Here is a 23826-nt window from a genome sequence, read left to right on the forward strand (position 1 = left end):
GGAGGGGAAAATATGGTATGAGATAAATGAAACATAGACATAGAAACATAGACGTCTGACGGCAGAAAAAGACCTCATGGTCCATCTAGTCTGCCCTTATACTATTTTCTGTATTTTATCTTAGGATGGATATATGTTTATCCCAGGCATGTTTAAATTCAGTTACTGTGGATTTATCTACCACGTCTGCTGGAAGTTTGTTCCAAGGATCTACTACTCTTTCAGTAAAATAATATTTTCTCATGTTGCTTTTGATCTTTCCCCCAACTAACTTCAGATTGTGTCCCCTTGTTCTTGTGTTCACTTTCCTATTAAAAACACTTCCCTCCTGGACCTTATTTAACCCTTTAATATATTTAAATGTTTCAATCATGTCCCCCCTTTTCCTTCTGTCCTCCAGACTATACAGATTGAGTTCATTAAGTCTTTCCTGATACGTTTTATGCTTAAGACCTTCCACCATTCTTGTAGCCCGTCTTTGGACCCGTTCAATTTTGTCAATATCTTTTTGTAGGTGAGGTCTCCAGAACTGAACACAGTATTCCAAATGTGGTCTCACCAGCATTCTATATAGCGGGATCATAATCTCCCTCTTCCTGCTTGTTATACCTCTAGCTATGCAGCCAAGCATCCTACTTGCTTTCCCTACCGCCTGACTGCACTGAATGAGCAAATAATCTGCAAAGCGATTATACGATAAATACTTCCTTTAGTGTTTCTTTGTAGGGCATAATTTTTATACTTTTATTATATCAAAAAAAAGTTGAAAAGATATGTCCAATACTTTACATGGCATAAACATTTGGATAAATCATACTGACTTGTGAGATAAAAAAACACATATTCATCTGCATCCCTTTATAAAAAAGAGAGATCAAATAGCTTAAGTATGGAAGTTTCTAATTATTCTACAGTTAGCTTACTGCATATGACTTTCATATCACAATTGATTGTGTCCTTGATCTCTCTTCCCTTTATCTTGTAAGGAGGAATGAATTGCAATTTGGTGGCGAGTGTGTGTGTTAAACAATAATTTTGGAAGTGTTTTTTTTATTTCTGGATGTAAGTTAGAAACATCCTATTATCACAATGGTTTTATTTAAGTGGGGATGTAAACCACACCTCACTTAGATGCACCTTTATTATTTATGGATTGATTTTCAGTTGAGACTTTATAATTAGTTACCATGTAGACTGTTATCTCAGTCTCAAATACATAATAAAAATAGCAGAATGTATTGTCTAAGGTTTGAGACATATAATATTTTACTGAAAGAGTAGTAGATCCTTGGAACAAACTTCCAGCAGACGTGGGTGATAAATCCACAGTAACTGAATTTAAACATGCCTGGGATAAACATATATCCATCCTAAGATAAAATACAGAAAATAGTATAAGGGCAGACTAGATGGACCATGAGGTCTTTTTCTGCCGTCAGACTTCTATGTTTCTATGTTTCTAATAAAAATAATGAAATAGGGTGTTACTTTTGTTTTATAAAATGTTTTATAATGTCTATTAAAGTTTGAGTAACTAATCATAAGCAATATGTTAACCATTCCCTTCTTTTTCAAACATACTTCTGTTCCTGCCTGGAATGGATATTGTTCCCAAGTGGTGTATTTCAACAGATTTATGGCTTAAAAAGTGGAGGGAAGATCTCTTTCTAGACAAAAACAAAATAATTGAATTCCACAGCTGCTGATTGCTGTGATGGTAAATGAGTGTATTCAAGAACAAGGCTGTCAGTAGTTGCCATATGCTACGATGTTAAAGGAAATACACTTTCCATTGCCTAAAAGGACAAAATTAACTTTCATCTCCAAAGCGGTATAAAGTAATTTTGAAAATATGTGAATCCTAAAGTTATGGATATGCCACGAATGCTTAGATACCATTTCTCCATTATTTAAATCCATTATTTCTCTTGTTGGTTCGATATAAAGTCTAATATACAAAGTTCAAATTTATTTCAAAACTCCATTATTATTCACAGCTGCTGCTCTAGCAGTTCATTTTGTCTTCAGCATGTGATTAAATAGATCAGCAGTTTGTCAGTGAAATAAAATATGATATATTGCCTGACAGGTGACAGTCATATATTGTGCATAGGGAGATGGTGCAGTTTTATGAGAACCATAAGTTTATAGTAACTAATGTGAGCATTTGCTCCCTCTTCCCCACCCCACTTTTTGTTCTTTTCTTGGGATTTATTTTGCTCACAGAAATGGAGCTTTTGAAAATTATTCAATCTTCTGACCCAAGAAATTTTGTACTGTCAAGCAAGTTTGCATAGAGATTGTTCAGACGATATATACAAGGATCATAGAAGGTTTTGGTTCTGCAAATATATTAATATTCAGAGAAGTGCTTGGATAGAACTGCTGAATAGTAGGTGCCTAAATGGTTTATTAATGATTTCCACCCTGATCCCCCTTTCTATTACTAGTTCATTATATTTGCAGTTATTTCAAAAGCTGTAGAAGTTACTCTGTGTCATTAATATATGCAAACTATATAATTCGGTTACTTTTTCCCAGAAATTATACATTTTGAAGAATATCACTTGAATTTTCACTTGAAGAATATCAAGAGAAGAAAGCTACATAGGAAGTTTCAAATAATGTCTCATAGCGCCTATTAATAATAATAATAATAATTTATTAGGTTTGTATGCCGCCCCTCTCCGAAGACTCGGGGCGGCTCACAACAACGATAAAAACAATATTATACTGGCACAAATCTAATATTAAAAAAACCTAAAAAACCTATCATAATTAAAAACCAAACACATACATACCAAACATAAATTATAATAAGCCTGGGGGAAAGGTGTCTCAAATCCCCCATGCCTGGTGGTATAGGTGGGTCTTAAGTAGTTTACGGAAGACGAGGGTGGGAGCTGTTCTAATCTCTGGGGGGAGTTGATTCCAGAGGGCCGGGGCCGCCACAGAGAAGGCTCTTCCCCCGGGGCCTGCCAGACGACATTGTTTAGTCGACGGGACCCGGAGAAGGCCAACTCTGTGGGACCTTATCGGCCGCTGGGATTCGTGCGGTAGCAGGCGGTTCTGGAGGTACTCTGGTCCAATAGGCAAATTATGCAATCTAGTTTACCAGTACCATTCAGTGGTGCATATACAATTTAAGAAATGAAGATTTGCAACTGTAATATGCATGTATTGCTAAAACAAACCAAAACAAACCATATTATAGCTTAGCATAAGCAAAGGGAACAATAGAAATGAGAAATCTCCCACATCTTTCTGGGAGTTCCACTTTTAAGTTTCTCTTCAACCAACCTGCCTGCCTGCCTCCCTCCTTCCCTCCTTGGCTCCCTCCCTCCTTACACCACAGGAGCCAAAACTTGTATTGTTGAATGTGCATATGCTCACATGTCCTTTAATAAAATGTATATTAAATGTGTATTTGAAATCTTACAATTCCCTGCTATCAAAGGAGTTTTTCTGTAATTACTTTAGACCTTAAATCAGAATTGGGTGTGTCAAAAAGCTGTTACAAGAAAATAAAAAGTGTCAGAAAAGGCTCTAAGTCAAGTAAATTGTCAGGAAATCATATCATCCTATTCTCTCCACATCCCTTTCACTTTGCTAATAAAGCCTAAGATTGCTTTGGGAATGCCAATTGCTAATTTGTAACATTAAACCTTTGAAATAACTCTTGAGGTAAGTGAGACATTCTCCTAAAATTCCAAATATGGCCGTGTCATAAAAAAAATCACTCCCTTCTTTTAAAAGCAAATTGACAACTCTATAGTTATTTGTATCTTTAAAAGAGCGGCCACTTGTTTTTATGAACAGAAAAAAAGAAAAATGAGGGAAGCCATACCAAATGAATCACACCAAGTGCCAAGAATGATTTCTGTCTATTTTGGGGTGGAAAAAAAAAATAAACTTGGTGATACATTTATGTTGTGATTCAGTCTGAGGCTCCTCAGGGAATGGCTGGAACTCTGCCGGCTCCATGCTCAGAGGGGGAGGGGGAGGAACAGGAGGAGGAGGAGGACCAGGCAGATGGGGAAGAGGAATGTCAGGACGAGGAGGAGGGGGAACAGCCTGAGACCCCCGGGGGGGAGCTCTCCCCAGCGAGTAGCCTGGAATCATTAGATGAGAACGCACAAGCCATCATAGCTATGAGGCAGAGAAGGGCAGCACAAAGAAGGGGACAATTAGCCAGGTATTTCCATCCCTAATAGGCAACAGCTGGTTTTGGGTGTGGTTCTCCTCAGAAAGGTTGAAAAGGCAGGCCCGCCCTACCTGTATTGTGGAGAGTTATCTTTTGGGAGTCCTGTGACCTTGCTTCGATCCTTGGCGTCTCTGATTCTGGCTTGTGGCCTCGAAGGCTGGAAACTTGGGGGAGGCGTGGGTTTTATTATCTACAGTGGTGTGTGTGCCAGCAAGAAGCCTGTTGTATTGTCTGGCCGTCGTGACTCTTCTGTGAAGCTTCACAGCATTCCAGTTTGTAAGAACTGTGTTTGTTTTCAAAGATATAAAATGACTTTGCTTTTTACCAGCGTGTCTGGCTACTCTTTTTAGTTGGTGTTGGCGTCTGGGGGAACCCAGACAGAACACATTTATATCTGAGTTTTAAAAATGCAGTTAGTATCTTCTCATAGCATTCTGTAGGATGAGTTTGTTAACTTAATAGAATAGAATAGAATTTTATTGGCCAAGTGTGATTGGACACACAAGGAATTTGTCTTGGTGCATATGCTCTCAGCGTACATAAAATAAAATATACAATTGTCAAGAATCATGTGGTATGACACTTAATGATTGTCATAGGGGTCAAATAAGCAATGAAGAAGCAATATTAATAAAAATCTTAGGATATAAGCAACAAGTTACAGTCATACAGTCAACATGGGAGGAAATGTGTGATAGGAATGATGACAAAAACTAGTAGAATAGAAGTGCAGATTTAGTAGAAAGTCTGACAGTGTTGAGGGAATTATTTGTTTAGTAGAGTGATGGTGTTTGGAAAAAACCTGTTCTTGTGTCTAGTTGTCTTGGTGTGCAGTGCTCTGTAGCGACGTTTTGAGGGTAGGAGTTGAAACAGTTTGTGTCCAGGATGTGAGGGGTCAGTAAATATTTTCCCCGCCCTCTTTTTGACTCGTGCAGTATACAGGTCCTCAATGGAAGGCAGGTTGGCAGCAATTGCTTTTTCTGCAGATCTGAAGGGGTGAATAGAGAGACAAACAATTTTAGTTTGGGAACAGAAAAGGTTCTTTTGTTTTGGTAATGCATGCTGGTTTTAATAGAAGATGATTTGTGACAGGAAGCTCTAACAAATTACAGTGGGTTTTTTTTTCCCAAAGAGAAAAAGAGACAAAGAATGATGATGAATAGTATTTATGTGCGGAAGCCTGAACTGATCCTGGAGTGTTTTAATTCAAACAATATAACAGTGTTTCTCAACCTTGGCAGTTCCAGCCAGCAACGCAGGGGAATCCCAGCAGGGGAATCCAGCAGCGCAAAAACGGGCGGTTCACTGGCAATGGAAGTCTGGAGGTGGGGTTTCCCAGCGAGGAGAGCCTCAGTGAAATCGCAGCATCGCAAAAACACAGAGGTCCGGAGGTGGGGTTTCGAGGACTTCGGTGTTTTTGCGATGCTGCGATTTCACTGATGCTCCCTTCGCTGGGAAACCCCACCTCCAGACTTCCGTTGCCACCGAAGCGCTCGTTTTTGCAGTGCTGGGATTCCCCTGTAGCATCGCAAAAACACAGAAGTCCGGAGGTGGAGTTTCCCATGGAGGGGAGCCTCGGGGGAATCTCAGCAGCGCAAAAACGGGCGCTTCGGCTGGCAAAAGGGGTGAATTTTGGGCTTGCACGCATGAATTGCTTTTCCATTGATTCATATGGGAAACATTGTTTCCTCTTACAAACTTTTCACCTTAAGCACCTCGTCCCGGAACCAATTAAGTTTGTAAGACAAGGTATCGCTGTATATTGTTTGCTCTTTCCATATAAATGATGTCATTTTTCTCATTCAAAATATTTCTTTTCTGCAGCTATGATTTCACATATCGCTGGAGCTAGGGTAATCTCTACTATCATGCTGTGGTTGATGTATTTCTTCCTTTTCCTTCTTCTTTCCCCCTCCCTCAAGGTATAGACAAGGCAAAGACTATGCTTTTATACTGAAATTTCAGGTGGAATGAAGTGGTTATAAAAGCATCTATCAACACAGCAAGAGCCTGCCAAGCCAAGTATTTGGGTTGGAAGTCATTCTTTCCCAACTGCTTGAAAACAGGAAGTATCTTTGTTAAATGATGGTGCTTTGCTACTAGAAATAATTTTTTTTAACAATTCTCAGCAAGTATGTATTCTATAATTAACGATATTGGATGAGAATTCTAATATGCAATCGTATATGTACTTGTGTACTTGCATTTTGTGAATCCATGTAGCCTTTTCATTTTGCTAAAATTTCCGCACTTTATATACAAGCAGCCCTTGTCAAAAGCCAGCCCAGACACATCTTATCCTTAGTGATTCCTGTAAAGTACTCAGAATCTGTCAGAAACTGCCTGCAGGATTGCAACGGCTCCTGAGTGATTAATTACCAGAAAAGTCTGGTTCCAGGTTTCATTACATATAATTGTTGCTTTCTCTCAGAGGGGTTCTTTAAAACACCCCCATCTCAAAAGTGTAAAAAACAAATTCCTGGGGTTTAGTACTTCTTTTGCGAGGAAACTAGATGATTCAGTTTGTTATGTAAATGAAGGTGGGTTTTTTTTATTTTACAGTTTGTTATTTAGCTTGTTAATAGATTCACTCCACCCAACTGTGTTCATTTGAAATACTTAAAATCATTTTGAGAAGTCAGGAATGGATTTGTTTCAAGAACTCCAGGTTGGGATTTCTTCAATTTCTGTTAATTGCTGCTTATTAAAATGAAGCAGCTTAGGATAATTAGCTAAGAAGGCATGTTGCTTTAAAAGAAGCTGAATCCACTTATCATATTTTTTGGAGTATAAGATGCACTTACCCCCCTAAAAGAGGGTGAAAATGTTGGTGCCTCTTATACAGTAGTCCCTCACCTATCGCTGGTGTTACGTTCCAGACCCAGCCACGATAGGTGAAATCCGCGATGGGGAATTTATCGACTGATAGTACTTATTTAAGTATTTATATTGTAATTGTTTGGTAAGTTTTCATTGTTTTAACTGTTTATAAACCCTTCCCACACAGTATTTATTTTAGATACAGTATTTAAATACAGTATTTACAATTTTAGTTTTTTTGGGTTTTTTTGAAAAACCTGCCGTTTGAGTTCGGCGGGCTGTTTAAATCTGCCGATCGGCTTCCTCAGAAACCCGCGATGAAGTGAAGCTGCAGTAGGTGAAGCGCGGTATAGCAAGGGACTACTGTATACCAAAGACAGCCATTTTTCCTATCCCGAAGTCTACCCCCATGTCCCATTTTTATGAAAAATGGGCCTGTTTTCCGCAATAATGGAGAGGACAGAGGGTCTGGGTGTCACGCTGAGTATTGCCAGCCCCTCAGAGACATTCAGTAATGAAAGAGTTAACTATGTGTGCCTTACTAAAGATCCTCCTATTATGATGTAATATCCTGCCAAATCTAACATCACTTCCTTCTTCTTCCTCATCATTCTCCATTCTCTTTTCTATCCTCCATCATGTGAAGACGTATTTGTTATGTTGTCCATCGAGACATGTTTTATTTTTGCTTTTATCATAAAGAAATTTTTTTTTGAACAAATGACTAGGCTTCTATCTATCGCCTCCGTGGGGTTAAGGTCTTAACGGACTTTAATCACTTAGCACCCAGGATCTCTCTGCAGACACTGGGAAGTCTGCAGAGAGATCCTGGGTGCTGAGGAATGGCAAAAATGCCCCAATTTTGCAAAAAAAAACCCCAGGCTGTTTTTCACACACACACACACCTTTTTTTTTTTTTTTTTTTTTTGCAAAAATGGGGTGGGCAAAGGGTCTGGGAAACCTGAAGAGAGTCCCTAGGGACTGGGGAAAGGGAAAAATGCCCCCATTTTTGTGGGAAAATGGGGAAAAAATCCCCATGTTCACAAAAATGGGGGCATCTTTGCCATGCCCCATCACCCAGGAGTTCTCTGCAGGTTTTCCAGACCCTTTGCCCCACCCCATTTTTGTGAAAAAATGGGCAAAAAACAGCCCATTTGTTTGCAAAAATGGGTGTGTTTTTGCCTTGTAATTACCCCATCTAGGATGACTGGAGGAGGAATTCTGGGAGTTGAAGTTCACTAGCCTTAAAGCTGGCAAGTTTAAGACTTGTGGACTTCAACTCCCATTCCGGAGATAGCATGGCTGCAGGAGGAATTCTGGGAGTTGAAGTCCACTAGTTTTAAAGCTATCAAGTTTGAAGTTTGTAAAACACGTACAGGGTTGTAAAAAACATGCCTATTTGTAAAAAGTATTCTGCTACACTGGCATTTTATTAAATAATACATTATTACCCCATTTGGTTCAGAAGACCTTTTCCCTTGTTTTCCACCTCTAAAATCTAGGTGCATCTTAAACTCCAAAAATTATGGTAATGTACATGGGGGCGGGGAGGGGGGGGTTGGTGCCTGTACATTTTACAATTGGTACCTGCCATTTTGAAACCTAATAACTTATACAAGTTTTTTTTCAGGCTTATGGGGTAAGAGAGGTGAAGATGAGATGAAATTTTAATTTCAGATAGTGATCAACAGCACGGTTGTTTCTGCAAGTGTTCTAGGGATGCTTTGAGTGCCTTCTTTTTCTTTTAATGCAAAACAGTATTCAAAAATGCTTCCAATTGTAGAGAACTTTAGAAAAATATATTTGTATTGCTGGTCCAAATCAAAGGGACCATTAAAACTTATTTTTGTTAATGGAAGCCTATGCCACAATCAGCTATATCTAAAGACCCAATACACTTATCCATCATTTTTATACTATTTTATTTATCTATCTATCTATCTATCTATCTATCTATCTATCTATCTATCTATCTATCTATCTATCTATTTATTGGATTTGTATGCCGCCCCTCTCCAGAGACTCGGGGCGGCTAACAGCGACAATAAAACAGTGTACAATAGTAATTTGGTATTGATGATTAAAAATCTATTAATATAAAAACCAAACATACATACATACATACATACCATGCATAGAATTGTAAAGGCCTAGGGGGAAAGAGGATCTCAATTCCCCCATGCCTGGCAGCAGAGGTGGGTTTTAAGTTGTTTACGAAAGGCAAGGAGGGTGGGGGCAGTTCTAATCTCTGGGGGGAGTTGGTTCCAGAGGGCCAGGGCCACCACAGAGAAGGCTCTTCCCCTGGATCCCGCCAGGCGACGTTGCTTAGTTGACGGGACCCGGAGAAGAACCACTCTGTGGGACCTAACTGGTTGCTGGGATTCGTGCAGCAGAAGGCGGTCCCTGTGGTAATCTGGGTTTTTTTCAGACTATAGGATGTTCCGGACAATAAAACACATGTAGCTTTGGGGGAGAAAAACAAGGGAAAAAATGGCTCTGATTTAGCATAGGCAGCTAATTAGTGCTTGGATCAGCCTCCCGGAATACCTCCTATCAGCTGTTCCAGGCTGTGGGGATTGCGCCACCCCTTGGCACCATCACCAACCATCTCTGGACTTTGCCCCCCCCCCCATTGCTATACTGGGTGTGGACCTGGCCAGTATGTGTCAAATATGGCCCATGGACCAGGACTTTGACAGCCCTGATCTAAACAGTAAAGTAACTTAACTAGCATTTTTCTTTGTTACTTATAAGTAGAAAGAGAGTAATGGAGATTTTCTGGCGTAATATGTCTCTCAATATTGTAACAGATAGCTGAAGTATTTTTAAATAAGCAATCAAACAATTAAAACACTTTGCAGTTTAATTTGGTATACAGTGTTCCCTCAATTTCCGTGGGGGATGCGTTCCGAGACCGCCCGCGAAAGTCGAATTTCCGCAAAGTAGAGATGCGGAAGTAAATACACCATTTTTGGCTATGGACCGTATCACAAGCCATCCCTTAACACTTTAAACTCCTAAATTACCATTTCCCATTCCATTAACAACCATTCACTCACCATTATTACTGGTACTCACCATTGAACAGTGATCCTGATATTTATAAACATAATTATTTATTAACAATATTTTTTGTTGTTATTTATTTGCAAAATTATTAGTTTGGCGATGACGTATGACATCATCGGATGGAAAAAACCGTAGTATAGGAAAAAAAACGCGAAGTATTTTTTAATTAATATTTTTTGAAAAACCATGGTATAGGCAATCCGCTAAGTTCGAACCCGCGAAAATCGAGGGAACACTGTATACTTACCCAGTCTTCCTGTAATTTGGCTGGATTTTTAAATGATAAACATGTATTGTTTTATACTTTTTGCGTTTATATATATAATGTTACTGAAATTGTCCCACTTTTGCTTACATTTATTCTTAAATGAATCCACACTAGGAAGGACCCTCATATATATATATTTGTAATAGTCAAACAGCTGTCTGCTGACCCTGGGGTGGACAATATCATGGAGATGGGAAATAAAGTTATCTCTTAGATTTTTTAGTTTGCAAAATATTAATCAAAAAAGGTTGTAAATCTGCAACAATGCAGCTAAATCACTGATTACTCACATTCTATATTTTATTATTGAGAAGAAATGGGCAGAGATGAAAATGAATATGATAGAATTCAATAAGGCAGTTTGTAGCGTGCGATCTTATTTAAATTTTGAAAAAAGGTTTTCTCTACTTTAATTGGTATAACTGCAGTAAGAATGGTAGTCTTGGTAGGATGTTCATTTTTACTAATGCTAATCTAATCATAAAGGAAAGTTGAAGATTTGTCCACTTTGTGGTTTTTTAAAAATATATTAATTTTTTTTAAAATCAAAATTATTTCATGTAATTTGAAGAAGCATTTTAAACTTGAACTAAAATATCCTGAAGGTTTAAAAAAATATTTATTTATTTAATTAATTAATTTATTTATTTATTTTGTCCAATACATAATACACATTGAAGAGAAAGATATGTAATAATATAAGAAAAGAATAGAAGAAAAGATATAAACGTATAGGTGAACATATTTGAAAGGAAGAAAAGATAAATGAGATAAGGAGAGACAATTGGACAGGGGACGGGAGGCACGCTGGTGCACTTATGCACGCCCCTTACTGACCTCTAAGGAACCTGGAGAGGTCAATCGTGGATAGTTTAAGGGAAAAATGTTTGGGGTTAGGGATTGACACTACTGAGTCAGGTAATGAGTTCCATGCTTCGACAACTCGGTTGCTGAAGTCATATTTTTTAGAGTCAAGTTTGGAGCGGTTAATATTAAGTTTGAATCTGTTGCGTGCTCTTGTGTTGTTGCGATTGAAGCTGAAATAGTCATTGACAGGTAGAACATTGCAGCATATGATATTGTGGGCAATACTTAGATCGTGTTTTAGGCGACGTAGTTCTAAGCTTTCTAGACCTAGGATTGATAGTCTGCTTTCATAGGGTATTCTATTTCGAGTGGAGGAGTGAAGGGCTCTTCTGGTGAAGTATCTTTGGACATTTTCAAGGGTGTTGATGTCCGAGATGTGGTATGGATTCCAGACAGATGAACTGTATTCAAGGATGGGTCTGGCAAAAGTTTTGTAGGCTCTGGTGAGTAGCGTGAGTAACTTTTAAACACCTTTTAAATTCAAAATATGAAACAGTGAGAAATTTGAAAACCTGAGATAGAAAGGTGTCAGTTCTGTAAAATATAACCTCCTAGTTGGAACCAAGGAGAAAAAGAGTTGGTTATAGCATTTGAACACAAATGTGGTATAACAATTAATATACAGTCATACCTCGTCTTACAAACCTAATTGGTTCCAGGGGGAGGTTCGTAAGACGAAAGGTTCGTAAGACAAAACATTGTTTCCCATAGGAAACAATGTAAAGTCAATCCATGCAACCAAAAAAAACCCCCGCAAAAAAACGCTGCCGCCCGGCTGTCACCTTTTAAAACAGCCTGGGGGCTTCTCAGCGACCTCCCGAACCTCGAACGCCAAACCCGAAACTTCTGGGTTCTGCGTTCGGGAGGCCGCGGAGAAGCCCCCAGGCTGTTTTAAAAGGTGACAGCCGAGCGGCGGGGCTTCCCAGCAGCCTCCGAACGCCGAACGCGGAAGTTTGGGTTTGGCGTTCGGCTTCGGGAGGCTGCTGGGAAGCCGCCCGGCTGTTTTAAAAGGTGACAGCCGGACTGGGGGGCTTCCCAGCAGCCTCCCGAACCTGGAAGTTCGGGTTTGGCGTTCATAACACGAAAAAAGTTCGTAAGAAGAGGCAAATTTTTTCTGAACCCCGGGTTCGTATCTTGAGTTGTTCGTAAGACGAGGGGTTCGTATCTTGAGGTACCACTGTATTAGATTTGGACTGTGGGGTGGATGGGCGAGAGTCTTATCCAACTACAGATTGGGTAACTTAGTCTAGTAACTTACCTTTAGCCTCAGACGCTTCACTCTATTATTGTTGAAAGGATAACTTTAAGAGAGCATTTTTGTTTACTGTCTTAAATATAACAAGAGAGAGAGAGAGAGAGAAAATGTGAATTTTGATAGTGTCCATCAAATTGACATCCTCTGTTTTCATACTTCCTGAACACTGGTCAAAAGGTTGTGTTTACATAAAATTATGTGAATTGAAGTCTGAAGAACAATCACCAGGTTGAATTCAGATACAGAAATCATTTTTATGTTACATCGAGGCAAGCCAAATACATACTTTTTAGATGTTTGTCCTTCCAATGAGATGTCAGAGTTTATGCATTACAGAAGAAAACTACAGTGGTACCTCGAGATACGAGTTTAATTCGTTCTGGACCTGGGCTCTTAAGTCGAGCAGCTCTTATCTCGAACGACTTTTCCCCATAGGAATTAATGTAAATAATTTTAATTGGTTCCAGCCCTCAAAAAACTCACAAAGTTAGTCTAAATTATGCAGAAAGACATGTTTTTAATGAAGAAATGTACATGTACATATAAATGAATAATGAAGTTTCTTTCACTTAACTTGTAAACTTTCTTAAACTTTTAAATTTACATATGTTCAACTTCTCTGCCACCCAATCCTGTAGGACAGAGGTCCCCAACCCTTTTTGCACCAAGGACCGGCTTTAAGCGATCAAGAGAGGAATGGGTGAATGAATGGACGGAGGGTGGGAAGGAAGGAAGGAAAGAGGGAAGGAAGCAAGGAAACTTATGAAAGGGGAGAGTAACAGAGGAAGGAAGCAAGGAAACTTATGAAAGGGGAGAGTAAGAGAGGAATGAGTGAAGGGAGGGAGGGAGGGAAGAAGGTGGGAAGGAGAAAGAAAAGAAGAAATAGAGGAAGGGAAGGTAAAAGAGAGAAAGAAAAAGAGAAAGAAAGAAAGAAAGAAAGAAAGAAAGGGGGAAGGGACAGGAACAGAGGAAGGAAGCAAGGAAACTTATGAAAGGGGAGAGTAAGAGAGGAATGAGTGAAGGGAGGGAGGGAGGGAAGAAGGTGGGAAGGAGAAAGAAAAGAAGAAATAGAGGAAGGGAAGGTAAAAGAGAGAAAGAAAAAGAGCAAGAAAGAAAGCTGCAAGCACCCCCCCGAGCCCCCCAGGCCGGCTGCAACCTTTTAAAACACGTGCGCCGCTTCGCAGCTGTCTCCTGAAGCCGAACGCGGAAGTTAGCGTTTGGCTTCAGGAGACAGCTCCTTGGCGCTTGTATCTCGAATTTGGGCTTGTAAGTAGAACAAAAATATCTCTCCCCTCCCAGCTCTTATCTCGAGTTGCTCTTAAGTAGAGCAGCTCTTATGTCGGGGTTCCACTGTATATTTAATTTATATGTTAGGTATTCATATTCATCCCATGTAAGCTGACCTTTTTGGATTCTCTTCAAAGAAATATCCTCTCCTCCTGAATTGTCAAATCTTGTTGGAACTTCAGCCCATCTGTTTCTCTTCTGCTTTATTAATCTTCTGGGTAATATCCATATAAATGTTTATGCCTTGTCTGTGCCTTACAAAGTACTGCCACTTGATATTGCCGATTCTTTCTGAACACCTGCTGTCAAATTCATCATGTCTCTTCTTGTCAGCTTGCACAACATTTCAGGTCTTGAGCAAGTGTGATGTGATAGAAATGTTGTGAAGCCTGATTCTTAAAAACAGAATTTATATCCATTGCTATTTAGAATAATAATTTCTCAACATTCACATATGCCTAACATTCTGTCTCATCTGTAAAATCAGATTTGCTATAATTTAGTGATCTCATAGCAATTCCAGGGACATAATTTAGATTCAGGCTATTCTTATTCATTCATAGTGCTAAGTACCGTTTTGCACAAAGATCACCAGTGCGATTAGTTACTAAAAATACATACAGTGATACCTTGTCTTACAAACTTAATTGGTTCCGGGATGAGGTTCTTAAGGTGAAAAGTTTGTAAGACGAAACAATGTTTCCCATAGGAATCAATGGAAAAGCGATTAATGCGTGCAAGCCCAAAATTCACCCCTTTTGCCAACCGAAGTGCCCGTTTTTGCACTGCTGGGATTCCCCTGAGGCTCCCCTCCATGGAAAACCCCACCTCCAGATTTCTGTGTTTTTGCGATGCTGCAGGGGAATCCCAGCAGGGGAAAAACGAGCGCTTCGGTGGCAACGGAGGTCTGGAGGTGGGGTTTCCCAGCGAAGGGAGCATCAGTAAAATCGCAGCATCACAAAAACACCGAAGTCCTCGAAACCCCACCTCCGGATCTCTGTGTTTTTGCGATGCTGCGATTTCACTGAGGCTCCCCTTGCTGGGAAACCCCACCTCCAGACTTCCGTTGCCAGCGAAGCGCCCGTTTTTGCGCTGCTGGATTCCCCTGCTGGGATTCCCTTACAGCATCACAAAAACACGGAAGTGGGTTTTCCCATGGAGGGGAGCCTCAGGGGAATCCCAGGAGTGCAAAAACGGGTGCTTCGCTGGCAACAGAAGTCCAGAGGCGGGGCATCCCAGCAGCGGCGGTGGGTTTGTAAGGTGAAAATAGTTTGTAAGAAGAGGCAAAAAAATCTTAAACCCCAGGTTTGTATCTCGAAAAGTTTGTATGACGAGGCGTTTGTAAGACGAGGTATCACTGTATATATATATGTTTATTTCTCTGATGCTAATAGGTATATTTTGACAATTGAGTTTTGATAAAGGAAAATAACATTTCCAGCTTTGTCATGGGATTTCATGGCATTTAGTTTTTGGATGGATCTCAATTCATCAGGGTTATTATTGACAGGAATAAAATGTCTTTCTGGCTCTATATTGAACAGGCCTATATAGAAGTTTGATGGGCAAATGTGATACTAGGACTCTTCTAAAATTTGAGTGAACGGATATAAATGAATTTAGGGCTGACCTTTAGGTATGAAATTATTGTTAAGGAGGGAGTTAGGCAAGAGATTACAGTCCAAGGAATAATGAAAAAGAAACTCAAAATAATCCCAGCCTTGACTTTGATTAGTATATGACATCATTTTATCCCAATAGAAGAGAATACACGTAACTCATTGTTGAACTCTGGAGTTCTTGGTACTCTCTAAGATATGATAGAAACTTGGACAGGCTTTCAATGTTCTTTTATTAAATCAACAACAATTATGCAGCAGTCCCCACAGTGTCTGTTGTTTCCCTAGCCTATCTCAAAGGGTTGACATCATTTTATCCCAATAGAAGAGGATTAGATTAGATTAGATTAGATTTATTGTATTTATATGCCGCCCGTCTCCGCAGACTCGGGGCGGCTCACAACAGTGGTAAACAATACATAGTAACAAATCTAATATTTAGCAATCTAAATTACAGTTTTAAGTTAAAAAATGCAAAAGAAACCCCAATATATAAAAAACAAGCACACAGTCGAATCATACACAGAAACTACATGGGCAAAGGGGAGATGTTTCAATTCCCCCATGCCTGACGGCAGAGGTGGGTTTTAAGGAGTTTCCGAAAGGCAAGGAGAGTGGGGGCAATTCTAATCTCTGGGGGGAGCTGGTTCCAGAGGGACGGAGCCACCACAGAGAAGGCTGTTCCCCTGGGTCCCGCCAGATGACATTGTTTAGTCGACGGGACCCGGAGAAGGCCAACTCTGTGGTCGCTGGGATTCGTGCGGCAGAAGGCAGTCCCGAAGATAATCTGGTCCAGTGCCATGAAGGGCTTTATAGGTCATAACCAACACTTGGAATTGTGACCGGAAACTGATCGGCAACCAATGCAGACTGCGGAGTGTTGGAGTAACATGGGCATATTTAGAGAAGCCCATGATTGCTCTCGCAGCTGCATTCTCCACAATCTGAAGTTTCCGAACATTCTTCAAAGGTGGCCCCATGTAGAGAGCATTACAGTAGTCGAGCCTCGAGGTGATGAGGGCATGAGTGACTGTGAGCAGTGACTCCCGATCCAGATAGGGCCGCAACTGGTGCACCAGGCGAACCTGGGCAAATGCCCCCCTCGCCACAGCTGAAAGATGTTTCTCTAATGTGAGCTGTGGATCGAGGAGGACGCCCAAGTTGCAGACCCTCTCTGAGGGGGTCAATACTTCCCCCCCCCAGGGTAATGGAAGGACAGATGGAGTTGTCCTTGGGAGGCAAAGCCCACAGCCACCCCGTCTTATCCGGGTTGAGTTTAAGTCTGTTGACACCCATCCAGGCCCCAACATGTAACTCATTGTTGAACTCTGGGGTTCTTGGTACTCTCTATGCTTGGTTGGTTGTTTGCTTGCAGATATTTCATTATCCAGTATTGTAGGTAATGCTTGTTTCCCAACTACACCAGGGCAGCCTTTATGCCCTGTTACCGAATTGCACATTTTCTCATAAGTTTCTAGAGATGCTATTGCTGCTAGGGGTTGGGGGTGGTGGAATCTAAGCACACAACATACTTCAGGAGGGATCCTGGATAATACCCAAAGTGCTCAAGAATTCCAAGCAGCATCTTGATATAACTGTGATCTAATTGAACAATGAACTGGCAGTTATATCTTCCAGCTTGTTGAGACTAAGGAAACATTCTGATGGGCGTCTACACTGTTCTTCTTGTTTAATTTCTGTACGAAAATACGTGTGCTTTTGTTTTAAAAACAACAGGACATCTCTTAGCATGCCGCATAGATTTCTTTTCCACCTGAAAGTGCTCACAATGGCCTTTTAAAAGAAACTCAAGGAAGGGTGTTAACTTGATCAATGCTGTGCAGGAAGGAAGGCTTCTTCCTACTATTTTTCAGCATGACTTTCACTGACATGATCAGGCTGGGAAAAGTCTTATTGGCTGAGAGCCTAGGACAACCATGCAATATCTCTAGTCAACTGGAACTCAAACTGTACTGCCTAAGGGAAAAGTAGAGCATAAAAAACAATTTGGGTTACATACTGTGGCTTAAATGCATCCAGCTGAAAATATATTTAGAAAGTCTAAATCTGCATGCAAGCTATTTTTATTTAAATGACAATGTAATGACAATGCAAAATATTTTTGTTACATAAACATTAATGATTGAAAAGGGTCTTTATTAGCCAATAATATAGCCATATTTTGGTCTTATTCTGAGGATTAAATAACAGTTTCTATTAGGATAATGGTATGTAATGGAATATGAAGAACTCAAAATTTAAGTAACATTCTGTGATCTGTCCAATTGAAAAGCCTTCTTCTGAATTGGGAGATGTACCCTTTCTTATCTACAGCGAATTCCCCCTATTTTTGTATCATTTGTTAAACCGATAATTTGAATTGTAATTATCAGTTTAACAAATAGCTTAACTATGTTGAACCCTGTAATATAACCTGGTTAAAACTTTTGTCTATGTTGCTGCAGAATCATTGATACATACTATACTTTAATATTATGTTACAATTGGTTCTTTTCTATAAACCAACATTTTTAATGTTCTCTAGTCCAGTGTTTCCCAACCTTGGCAACTTGAAGATATTTGGACTTCAACTCCCAGAATTCCCCAACCAGCATTCACTGGCTGGGGAATTCTGGGAGTTGAAGTCCAAATATCTTCAAGTTGCCAAGGTTGGGAAACACTGCTCTAGTCAAATCTCAATGGACATCTTGTCAAATATTTTAATATATCAATATATCCAAAAATATCAATTTGGTTTGGCATGATGTAGCACATATTGATAAACTATTATTAGTTCCTTGTAAGCAATACATTATTTTCTAAATTTATTTATTTATTAGATTTCTATGCCGCCCTTCTCGGGGCGACCCAGGGCGGCGTAGAACATTAAATATATACGAAATCTAATAACTATAAAATATGAAAATTTACTAAAACATTTTAAAAGACCCCGTGTACACTCATACGCATTCATCCAATCCAGTCATATCTCGTATCGGCCAGAGACAGTCTCATGCTCACAGAATGACTATTTAATAATAATAATTAATTAATAATAATTTATTGGATTTGTATGCCGCCCCTCTCCGTAGACTTGAGGCGGCTAACAACAATAATAAACACAACATGTACAATCCAATAATAAAAAACAACTAAAAACCCCTATTATAAAACCAAACATACACACAAACATACCATGCATAACTTGTAATGGCCTAGGGGGAAGGGCTATCTCAACTCCCCCATGCCTGGTGGTACAAGTGAGTCTTGAGTAGTTTACAAAAGACAGGTAGGGTGGGGGCAGTTCTAATCTCCGGGGGGAGTTGGTTCCAGAGGGCCGGGGCCGCCACAGAGAAGGCTGTTCCCCTGCGGCCCGCCAAACGACATTGTTTAGTCGACGGGACCCGGAGAAGGCCAACTCTGTGGGACCTTATCGGTGGATAGTTGGATAGTTGGATAGTTTTCTCAGAATGTTTATCATTACATTGCATTGTTTCCTCTGTCAACAATACTGAATAAGTCAGGCCACGGTTATCAAACATCAAAAATATTTGCCAGGCTATCTCACCTACTCTACATAGACTGACTGAAGCTGAATGGTAAAACACCAACTGAAATAGAAACACTGATCAACACTATCTGTATATACGACCAAGATATTGCAGTGGACTTGGGACTGAAATGTATCCCATTATCTCGCCACCAGTAGGGAGAACATAATGAAAATTGTAGTAATCAAGATGACCTATAGGAATAACATCAAGAATATGCATGAAGAACATTACAACAGATAGTTGGGCATCCTTCAAGCTGACAACATCAAGCATACTGAAGTCAAAAATAAGTTTAGTAATGAATATATTATCCTAAAGCCCAAACTGTGTGAAAGAAATACCATCAAAGTAATTAATATCTCGGCAATTCCAATCATTTTAGGAAACATATGGGATAGTAGACTGAAGTCAAGCAGAACTAGAAGCCTTGGATATCAAGATCAGAATAATGATGACAATAAACTCTGTCCTTTATGCATGCGGTAACATTGACAAACTCTATTTACCAAGGAATTTGGGTCGGTGTGGAATTTACCAGGCAGCTAAAAAAACTAAAAGGACATGTAAGAATTTCTATGGACAGTGAAGAAGATGCATTGAAACTAGTACACTATGAAGGATTACTGACTATCGAAGAATGCAAACTGAGCAGACCTATTGAGGATCAGAAATGACACATTTCTATTACAAACTATTACATGGTCACCACACACACACACCAGTAATGGGTTTCACTTACCTTCGCTACCAGGTTGGAGATGTGTGTCCATGCAGATCATCCGTGATGACATCCGGGCAGATGGGTGCCAACTCCAGCTGCCGCTACAAGTTCTCGCAAACTGATGCAAACCAGCAGCGACCCACCACTGACACACACACATCCCTAGCAGGCAAAACAAATACAAGACCTGGCAATGGCTAAGGGCAGGAAAGTTGAAGAAAAAGACAGAAGTACTAATTCTGGCTGCATAACACCATGCCCTGAGAATACAGTGGTACCTCGAGATACGAGTTTAATTCGTTCCGGACCTGGGCTCTTAAGTCGAGCAGCTCTTATCTCGAACGACTTTTCCCCATAGGAATTAATGTAAATAATTTTAATTGGTTCCAGCCCTCAAAAAACTCACAAAGTTAGTCTAAATTATGCAGAAAGACATGTTTTTAATGAAGAAATGTACATGTACATATAAATGAATAATGAAGTTTCTTTCACTTAACTTGTAAACTTTCTTAAACTTTTAAATTTACATATGTTCAACTTCTCTGCCACCCAATCCTGTAGGACAGAGGTCCCCAACCCTTTTTGCACCAGGGACCGGCTTTAAGCGATCAAGAGAGGAATGGGTGAATGAATGGACGGAGGGTGGGAAGGAAGGAAGGAAAGAGGGAAGGGACAGGAACAGAGGAAGGAAGCAAGGAAACTTATGAAAGGGGAGAGTAAGAGAGGAATGAGTGAAGGGAGGGAGGGAGGGAAGAAGGTGGGAAGGAGAAAGAAAAGAAGAAATAGAGGAAGGGAAGGTAAAAGAGAGAAAGAAAAAGAGCAAGAAAGAAAGAAAGAAAGAAAGAAAGAAAGAAAGAAAGGGGGAAGGGACAGGAACAGAGGAAGGAAGCAAGGAAACTTATGAAAGGGGAGAGTAAGAGAGGAATGAGTGAAGGGAGGGAGGGAGGGAAGAAGGTGGGAAGGAGAAAGAAAAGAAGAAATAGAGGAAGGGAAGGTAAAAGAGAGAAAGAAAAAGAGCAAGAAAGAAAGCTGCAAGCACCCCCCCGAGCCCCCCAGGCCGGCTGCAACCTTTTAAAACACGCGCGCCGCTTCGCAGCTGTCTCCTGAAGCCGAACGCGGAAGTTAGCGTTTGGCTTCAGGAGACAGCTCCTTGGCGCTTGTATCTCGAATTTGGGCTTGTAAGTAGAACAAAAATATCTCTCCCCTCCCAGCTCTTATCTCGAGTTGCTCTTAAGTAGAGCAGCTCTTATGTCGGGGTTCCACTGTATTATTATTATTATTATTATTATTATTATTATTATTATTATTATTATTATTATTATTATTATTAATTAGATTTGTATGCCGCCCCTCTCCACAGACTCGGGGCGGCTCACAACAGTGATAAAAACAATACATGGTAACAAATCTAATAATTAAAATCTAAAATAACAATTTAACATTAAAAAGTCTAAAAAGAAAAAAACAACCCAATATAAAAAATGCATACACACAGTCATATCATGCCCAAAACTACATAGGCAAGGGGGGATGTCTCAGTTCCCCCAAGCCTGATGACAGAGGTGGGTTTTAAGGAGTTTACAAACGGCAAGGAGGGTGGGGGCAGTCCTAATCTCTGGGGGGAGTTGGTTCCAGAGGGTCGGAGCCGCCACAGAGAAGGCTCCTCCCCTGGGTCCTGCCAGACGACATTGTTTAGTCGACGGGACCCGGAGAAGACCAACTAAAAGTTGAAGAAACAGTGGACTGCCTAAATACTGCAGTAATATTGCAATGATGAATTGGAATATCTGCAATAAATGCAATTTGCCAGCAAGTAAAAACTGGTGGGACTCCAAAAATAGATAGTGATAAAAATGAAGCTATAGAGATTGGGGCTTTATTATAGTATTCAAACAGACAAACACCTGCCACATAACAGCTCTTTATTTTTGTATCATTTTGGGTTTAAGCTACATTATATTAGTGGTAGGTTGCTCCTGGTTTGGCCCGGTTCTAAGAACCTGTAGCCCCGGCAGTGGAAGGCTCTGCCCACCTTCCCTGGATGCTTCTGCGCATGCATGCGAACTGGTAGCAAAGGGTTTTAGAACCCATTACTGCATTATATTTATTTATTCAATCTTTTTTTATGCCGTCCTTCTTCTCCTTGGATTCAGGGTAGCTTACAACATGTTAGCAATAGCACTTTTTAACAGAGCCAGCATATTGCCCCCACAATCCGAGTCCTCATTTTACCCACCTCAGAAGGATGGAAGGCTGAGTCAACCTTGAACGGGTGATGAGATTTGAACTGCTGACTTGCAGATCTAGCAGTCAGCTTTAGTGGCCTGCAATACTGAACTCTGTGCACTGTGCCACCTCGGCTCATCATACGTAATATAATATAATTACAGAAGTATTTATTTTAAAGCGAATACAACTTTTATAAGTACAGTGGAACCCCGACATAAGAGCTGCTCTACTTAAGAGCAACTCGAGATAAGAGCTGGGAGGGGAGAGATATTTTTGTTCTACTTACAAGCCCAAATTCGAGATACAAGCGCCAAGGAGCTGTCTCCTGAAGCCAAACGCTAACTTCCGCGTTCGGCTTCAGGAGACAGCTGCGAAGCGGCGCGCGTGTTTTAAAAGGTTGCAGCCGGCCTGGGGGGCTCGGGGGGGTGCTTGCAGCTTTCTTTCTTGCTCTTTTTCTTTCTCTCTTTTACCTTCCCTTCCTCTATTTCTTCTTTTCTTTCTCCTTCCCACCTTCTTCCCTCCCTCCCTCCCTTCACTCATTCCTCTCTTACTCTCCCCTTTCATAAGTTTCCTTGCTTCCTTCCTCTGTTCCTGTCCCTTCCCCCTTTCTTTCTTTCTTTCTTTCTTTCTTTCTTTCTTTCTTTCTTTCTTGCTCTTTTTCTTTCTCTCTTTTACCTTCCCTTCCTCTATTTCTTCTTTTCTTTCTCCTTCCCACCTTCTTCCCTCCCTCCCTCCCTTCACTCATTCCTCTCTTACTCTCCCCTTTCATAAGTTTCCTTGCTTCCTTCCTCTGTTCCTGTCCCTTCCCCCTTTCTTTCTTGCTTTCTTGCTTTCTTTCTTGCTCTTTTTCTTTCTCTCTTTTACCTTCCCTTCCTCTATTTCTTCTTTTCTTTCTCCTTCCCACCTTCTTCCCTCCCTCCCTCCCTTCACTCATTCCTCTCTTACTCTCCCCTTTCATAAGTTTCCTTGCTTCCTTCCTCTGTTCCTGTCCCTTCCCTCTTTCCTTCCTTCCTTCCCACCCTCCGTCCATTCATTCACCCATTCCTCTCTTGATCGCTTAAAGCCGGTCCCTGGTGCAAAAAGGATTGGGGACCTCTGTCCTACAGGATTGGGTGGCAGAGAAGTTGAACATATGTAAATTTAAAAGTTTAAGAAAGTTTACAAGTTAAGTGAAAGAAACTTCATTATTCATTTATATGTACATGTACATTTCTTCATTAAAAACATGTCTTTCTGCATAATTTAGACTAACTTTGTGAGTTTTTTGAGGGCTGGAACCAATTAAAATTATTTACATTAATTCCTATGGGGAAAAGTCGTTCGAGATAAGAGCTGCTCGACTTAAGAGCCCAGGTCCGGAACGAATTAAACTCGTATCTCGAGGTACCACTGTAGTAGATAAGCATTTTATATGTTTATCTGGAGGTATCTGTAATATGGTAAATGATTTAGCTTTATTAGATAAATGGTCAAAGCAATGGAAACTGCAGTTTAATGTTTCCAAATGTAAAATAATGCACTTGGGGAAAAGGAATCCTCAATCTGAGTATTGTATTGGCAGTTCTGTGTTAGCAAAAACTTAAGAAGAGAAGGATTTAGGGGTAGTGATTTCTGACAGTCTCAAAATGGGTGAACATTGCAGTCAGGCGGTAGGGAAAGCAAGTAGGATGCTTGGCTGCATAGCTAGAAGTATAACAAGCAGGAAGAGGGAGATTATGATCCCGCTATATAGAGTGCTGGTGAGACCCCATTTGGAGTACTGTGTTCAGTTCTGGAGACCTCACCTACAAAAAGATATTGATAAAATTGAATGGGTCGAAAGACGGGCTACAAGAATGGTGGAAGGTCTTAAGCATAAAACGTATCAGGAAAGACTTAATGAACTCAATCTGTATAGTCTGGAGGACAGAAGGAAAAGGGGGGACATGATTGA

At 40.3% G+C, this 23826-nt stretch overlaps 1 protein-coding gene across 1 annotated transcript in view; it reads left to right on the forward strand.

Moving 5' to 3' along the window:
• Positions 1–23826, forward strand: part of AFG2A (AFG2 AAA ATPase homolog A) — a 198781-nt gene that overhangs the window by 140303 nt on the left and 34652 nt on the right. The window lies entirely within an intron of this gene.

This window comes from Erythrolamprus reginae, chromosome 7 (assembly GCF_031021105.1).
Source record: "Erythrolamprus reginae isolate rEryReg1 chromosome 7, rEryReg1.hap1, whole genome shotgun sequence".
Classification (NCBI taxonomy): domain Eukaryota; kingdom Metazoa; phylum Chordata; class Lepidosauria; order Squamata; family Dipsadidae; genus Erythrolamprus; species Erythrolamprus reginae.